The sequence below is a fragment of the Castanea sativa genome, chromosome 2 (genome assembly GCF_040712315.1).
Source record: "Castanea sativa cultivar Marrone di Chiusa Pesio chromosome 2, ASM4071231v1".
Taxonomy (NCBI): domain Eukaryota; kingdom Viridiplantae; phylum Streptophyta; class Magnoliopsida; order Fagales; family Fagaceae; genus Castanea; species Castanea sativa.
In genome coordinates, this window is record NC_134014.1 from 29,282,752 (window position 1) to 29,289,249 (window position 6,498).

Sequence of the window (6,498 nt, forward strand, 5' to 3'; positions counted from 1 at the left end):
AAAACAAAATACATGTTCTTTATGCTGTGCACCTAATGGAGATGACTTAGAACCACAAACACAAGCACAAATGCAAACTGTGAAAGGTTGATTATTAACAAACTCATCCCATAAAGTCTTGAATTTGGTAAAATAGGAACTCACCGAGAGTGATCCTTGAACCAAATGTGAAATCTCCTTTTGAAGCTCAAACAACCTTTGATGTGTTGTCCTAAGATAGCCTATTTTTATGATCAATCCACAAGTCCTTTGCAGAATTGATGTACATCACACATGCCTTACGATCAATGCTAAGTGAATTGGTCAGCCATGAGAGGATTGTAGTGTTGCATTTATTCTAAGAATTGAACAGAGATGAGGTTGGATCTGGCTCTAGAATTGAACCATTGACGAATCCAAACTTGTTTTTGAAATTCAAAGCCAAAAAAACAGATCTTGCCCAGGTCATGTAATTTTCGGGACCAATGAGAGGTTGAGATTTGAGAATTAAACCAGGATTCTCATTTGCTAGTAAGAAGAATGGATTATTAGCAAATTCATCTGCCATGTCTGCACTTGTAGGTGGTGCAGTTGAAGAAGAAGGTACGCTCGACGAATCTGAAGCCATGAAAAGCTAAGAAAACTAATTCAAAAGAAAAATATATGTTTGGTTGGTAGGAAAGTGAAAGAAAATATACTCTGATACCATGTAAAGTAGGAAAATGATGAAGAAACTTGAAAGCTTTTGGGAAGAAAAACTATATTCACTGATTCAGAAAAATTTGTTACAAGTTGTTACAAAATATTTAGCTAAAACTACTTATATACATGAAAACAGAGGCTGAGAGTTTGGCGCCTAAACCATATGACTGCCTCTCAACGCTTCAGCCAATCACACAATGACAGCTGGCATAATGAGTAACTAACTCTACTTAAGTTAAACGGCGCGTTTTCCTTTCCTTTTCTTCTTTGCCGTTTTGTGTCACTTCTACTTGTAGAGAAAATTCTTCTCCTCTTCTGAGCTACTCATGAGTTCCTACAAGGAAGCCACGATATTAGCCACGTCTACCACATCCCCTGACACGCGTAACTCTGCATGTAACAGGTTCATGATCTCTAAGTCTAAGAAGAGGAGCTGATCAGATCATGATCATCAATTTCGATTTTCTGTGATATATGGTTCTATATATAATCAAATTCAAACCAATTAATTTGTTTGTTTGAGAAGCTAGCTAACTAGCAGAAAAAGAAAAAGAAAGAAAGAAAGAAAGAAATCATGTCGACGACTTATCCTGTGGTTCCCGGCGAGCCAACTCAGACTGGCACGGCCTTTCTTGAAACGGCTACTGCAACTGCTCCCATCAACAAGACCCACCAGCACCTCTGCGCGTATGTATTCATTTTCCTACCTCCGATCGCCTCCATCTTTTGATTTACGACTTACAATATTGTTTCTTTATTTGTTTTATCAATAAGCCTAGAGACATAACAAATTGCACAAGATCGTTAGAGCGAGTGACAGTTTCTGATCGGTGAACGATAAAAGTGAAAGGTAAGTCATGGTCTCAATGAAAAAAAAAAGTGACTTTAGCAATAATACAACATAGGTCTTATATTTTGACGCCAACCATATTTTATAGTAAAATTTGTTCTAAGTTTAACATTTTTAGAATGAAAATAATATTGCACTAATGACTAATAACAGTACACATCAATCTACATCCTCAACCAGTTGTGAAATTTGAGAACTTGATGAGTCTGTTTATTGTTGAATGTTGTTTTATTTTATACCTGACTTATGTTAATGGTCCACGTACGTTCCACAATAAAAGTTAGAATATAGTTATACACAAAACCTTGGTTTTTTGTTGTGATTTTAATTTGATTGTATGCTATTATATAAAATTCATAAGTAACATGCATTAATATATTTATAATAATCTTGTACGTCAACGTGCTCCTCCTGGATCAGGTTTCATTTTTATGCGTATGACATGAGCCGGCAAGTGGACTACTGTGCACACCAAAACGAGGAGGTGCGGCAGTGCCTCACATACGATAGTCCTGATGCCAATGCGAGGCTTATTGGGGTGGAGTAAGTATATCGTGTCAGAGAACCTGTTCTTGACATTGGCTGACGAGGAGAAGTACCTCTGGCTCTCATGAGTATGAGGTTAAGAGCGGCGTATTGTTCATGCCGGGAGTCTCTGCTCCCATCCAGCGCCAAGACATGGAAAAGGTTGTTATGACAAGGGTGACAATCTGCCTCTTGGCCTGCCCCAACTCATGATGGCTTTCACTGCAGATGGCCAGCTCTATGAACAACTTATTAAAGGTATTTCCTTTCCGGCCGTCATCATGAAATACCTTTATATATATTATTATTAGCCCCAGTTTGTTCTTCATATTCCAAATTTAATTTTGTGAACTAACGAAGAATTGATCATGAGAACAAAGCATTTGTGGGCTCTGCTCTGCTTGTTGAGAAAATAGATAATGATCATAAATAAAAATGTGACTTTGACATGGATTTAATTTAAAACGCTTTCTTTAATTTGATATATAATTAATTATCCCGCCAACTCCACTAGAAAGAGTTTAAAAGCAATTTACCTTCCAAGATACGACAAACACCACAAACAAAATCATTAATATAATAGCAGCACACTTAAATTTGATTGAGATTGTTGAGTTGTGTTTAATTTTACTTAATTAATTGGTGCAGTTATTTGTAGTTGTAGTAATACTTAATTTGCAGTAGTCATATATATTAACTAATGTCACTCATCATCATCATCAGATGTTGAGAGCCGTTATGGGATTTCTGTTCAGAAAGAGAGGGAGAATCGAGGGTACATGTCGGGACCAACTCATGGAATACACCCACTGGCAAATGGAGGTGGAAAGGGCCTTAAAACAGAACTGAGGGAGACAGTCTGCAAACCCACAGATTCGGTGCCCAGAGTTTTTGTTTGAGACTATAAATACTAATTTGTACAACTCGCTGCTAATCGCTATTAATAACACTCGATGCTGCACATATTATATCATATGGTAATCAGGTACTACTGCTTTTGGACTAGGCAGCAAGTTCATGCATGCGTATCATGTATGTTCTTTGCCGTGCCCTTTTCACGACTTTCTTAAATATGAGACTGGCTTTTCCTTAATTGTTTATAAATGATAATACATTATATGCTCTACTTAGAGCATCCACAGTGGAGCTAAAAATTTAGCTTTTTAGCTCCACAAAAAGTTACTTTATCTATTTTACCTATTCACTTTACAAAACATGCTGCAGCAGTGGATCTATTTTAGCTTTCAACACAATAAAATAATATAAACATCACAATAAAATAATATATCTACTACAATAAAATAATATATCAAATACAATAAAATAATATATTCACTACAATAAACAACAATCACAACCACCTGCAACCGCAACCGCTGCTACTACCGCCGCCGCCGCCGCTGCCGCCGCAATTGCTACTACCGCCACTACCATTGCCGCCGCCACCACTACCACTGCCACCGCCGCCACTGCCACAACAATCTTTATTTTTTCTTCTTATTCTATTCATTCTCAAGAATTATATTTTTAAAAAAATGTTACATCCACAATATTTTTTGCAATACTTTCACAAGAATCATAACAAAATCTTATATGAAAAATTGTTACTAATTCTAATTTGATCCCGCCACTGAAATTATATTTTTATTCACCAATATTAGCTAATTACTTAAAATTTATTGTGAAAATATTTTTAAATTGTCATTTCTTATTCTTTGCCTTTCTTTCATCCACACGTTTCTTTCTTCTTCTTCTTTTTTTTTTTTTTTTTCCTCTTGCATTTTGTCCACCACACACGTATCATAGGATTCCATCCACTCTTTTTTTTTTTCTTTACTTTCCCCTTTCTCCAATTCCTCCCTCAATCTGTCTTTCTGCCTGCAGCTCTCTCGTTTTCTCCTCTTTTTTTTTTTTTTTTTTCATTTTCTACTTGATTCCATAAATTCTCTAGCTCTTTTTGTGGTTTGGGTTCGTGTGTTTGGGTCTGTGGAATGAGTCTAGGTCCGTGTAGATCGGTAGTGGTGGTGGGTTTGCTCATCAATGGTTTTTTTTTTTCCATCTATTTTTGAGATGGGTTTGGTGATTGGTGGTAGTAGGTTGATGGTGTTGGTTTTGGTTTTGGTTGTGTTGATGGTGGTGTGGATTTAATGGGTTTTGGGGTTATTTTGGTTGTTGGTGGTGGTGGTTCATGGTGGATTTATGGGTTTAGTGGTGGTGGATTTATGGGTTTTTGTGTGTTGGAGGTGGTGGAGGTGTGTGTATGGTGTTGGAGAGGTTGCTGATTTTTTTTTTGAGGTGTGTGTGGTGGTGAGGTGGTGGAAGAGACAGTGTCGGCGTGGGTCTGAGGCGGAAGAGATGTGGGTTTGAGGCGGAAGAGATGTGGGTCTGATCGGCGTCTGGGCGGAGGCAGCTTGGGGCTTGGGTCAGTGACGTTGAGGCCGGCGGCTTGGGACTTGGGGCTTGGTCGGCTTTGGCCAGTGACGTTGAGGCCGGCGGAGGTGTGGGTCGGAGACTTTGAGACAGAGAGGTGGGAGGGACTGAGAGAGAGAGAGAGAGAGAGGCACCATTTTTATTATTTTACTCCAGCCGAGAATAAAATATTGTTTTTTTTGTTTAGCTCTTATGAACAGTGCACATCTATCCATAGATGTGCACTGTAGCAATTAGCTAAAAAAAAAAAAAGATTTAGCTCCACTGCTGGAACATGCTTTTTGGTGTTGGAGGAGCAAAAAAATACCAATATACCTATTTAGCTCCACTGCTGTGGATGCTCTTATAGGCTATAGCTATCTCTTCCGTTTGATCAGAAAATTGTATTGAATACACGAGTGCTGACGCTTACGTTTTATTGGAAAATTAGTGCGATGCATGAGAAAGTTATATTGTACGAAAATTTAAACAATTTTTTTGTTTCTTCCTCTTGTACAATAAGATTCCCGTCTCAAATATTCATATCTTTGATATGAAATATTAAATTATTAAATGAAAAATATTAATCAAACTTAAATTAAAATTAACAAAAACACAGCCCATAAACTTAAATTAAATCCAAACACTAACAAATGAAAAAAAAAAAGTCTCATATTAATACAAACAGAGCATAAACTGAGAATTTTAAAAAATGGTCTCAAATTAATACAGAGTATAAACTAGAAACTAAACTGTGCATAGACAATCTTACTACTTATTTTGATATTGTAAAATTGTAAACAAACTTTTTCGACATGTTTACGCCTGTAGCATCTCAAGTAATGACTTATTGGTTATACACTTATTTTGATATTGTAAAATTGTAAACAACTTTTTTAGACATGTTTACGCCTGTAGCATCTCAAGTAATGACTTATTGGTTATACACGTTTATGCTTTTATGGATATAGCACACACCAAAACTGGTCTTTATATAGGGTTTTAAGGTCCACAAAGTTCCATACAAAACCAAATTAAACAACATGAACATGAACTAAATTTCAACCAACCCAGATAAATTAAGAGAGCAATAAAAAGTTGCAAAAATTTGCAATAACAAAGTCTGCCTTATATTAATTTTTATAAACTAATTATTTAGTCAACTTAATTAGAAAGAAAGGAAAAAAAAAAAGCATGAACAATAAGTTTAAACTACTAAGCAAATACGATGAGATAAAAAAAATAAACAATTAAGCAAATCTCAAAACCAAAGACAAATACATTAATTTACAATAAACAACACTATCATGTATATTTGATATTTATAACATTCTCTCATGACTTAATAAAATGACAATAGGAAATTTCCATTAAAAAAAAGAAAAGAAAAAAAGAAATCAACTACACAGTAATATAATAATATAAACTTATAATATTATAAACTTATAAACGTAAAGAAATTGACAACCACAAAGTTATTTACTATTTTTTTTTAATGACATCGGCAGAAAACTACAAATGAAAATCTGTTAAAAGCAGTAAACTACTAAATTTGAAAAGTCTAGTTTAGCATGTTAATCCCAATTTTGAAGATCAAAGCCGGATCCAAAAGTTTGAAAGAGATGGTCGGATCTGAGATTTGGGGGAAGTAGTTGATAGCATTTGAGAGATATGAGAAGAGAGATTATCTGAGTTTTGGGTTTTGGAGGAAGGAGATGGTAGTGTGAGAGATATGAGAAAGAGAGATTTTTTGAAAGTTTCTTAGAAAGGATATTTTTAAAAAGTGTATTGTTTTTCATCAATGTGTGGTGGAAATGATATTTTAAAGAGAAAATGGAAAATTGTAGAGGATTTGGAATGCAATTTAGGCTGCTTTTGACAATATGTAAAATATTTTCACTTTAAAATATTTTACAAAAATGAAAATATTTTCATTTGTTTGTCTGCATTATGAAAAAAATGCCGTAAAATTATTATCAGTGTTTGGTTTTGCATGTAAAAACCTATTTCCGTCAACCCAGCCACCACAATCA

General features: G+C 35.2%; 1 pseudogene; it reads left to right on the forward strand.

Annotated features, from left to right (window-relative positions):
• The first annotated feature begins 1,255 nt into the window (after positions 1–1,255).
• Positions 1,256–2,955, forward strand: LOC142623957 (oil body-associated protein 1A-like; annotated as a pseudogene).
• Positions 2,956–6,498: the final 3,543 nt, after the last annotated feature.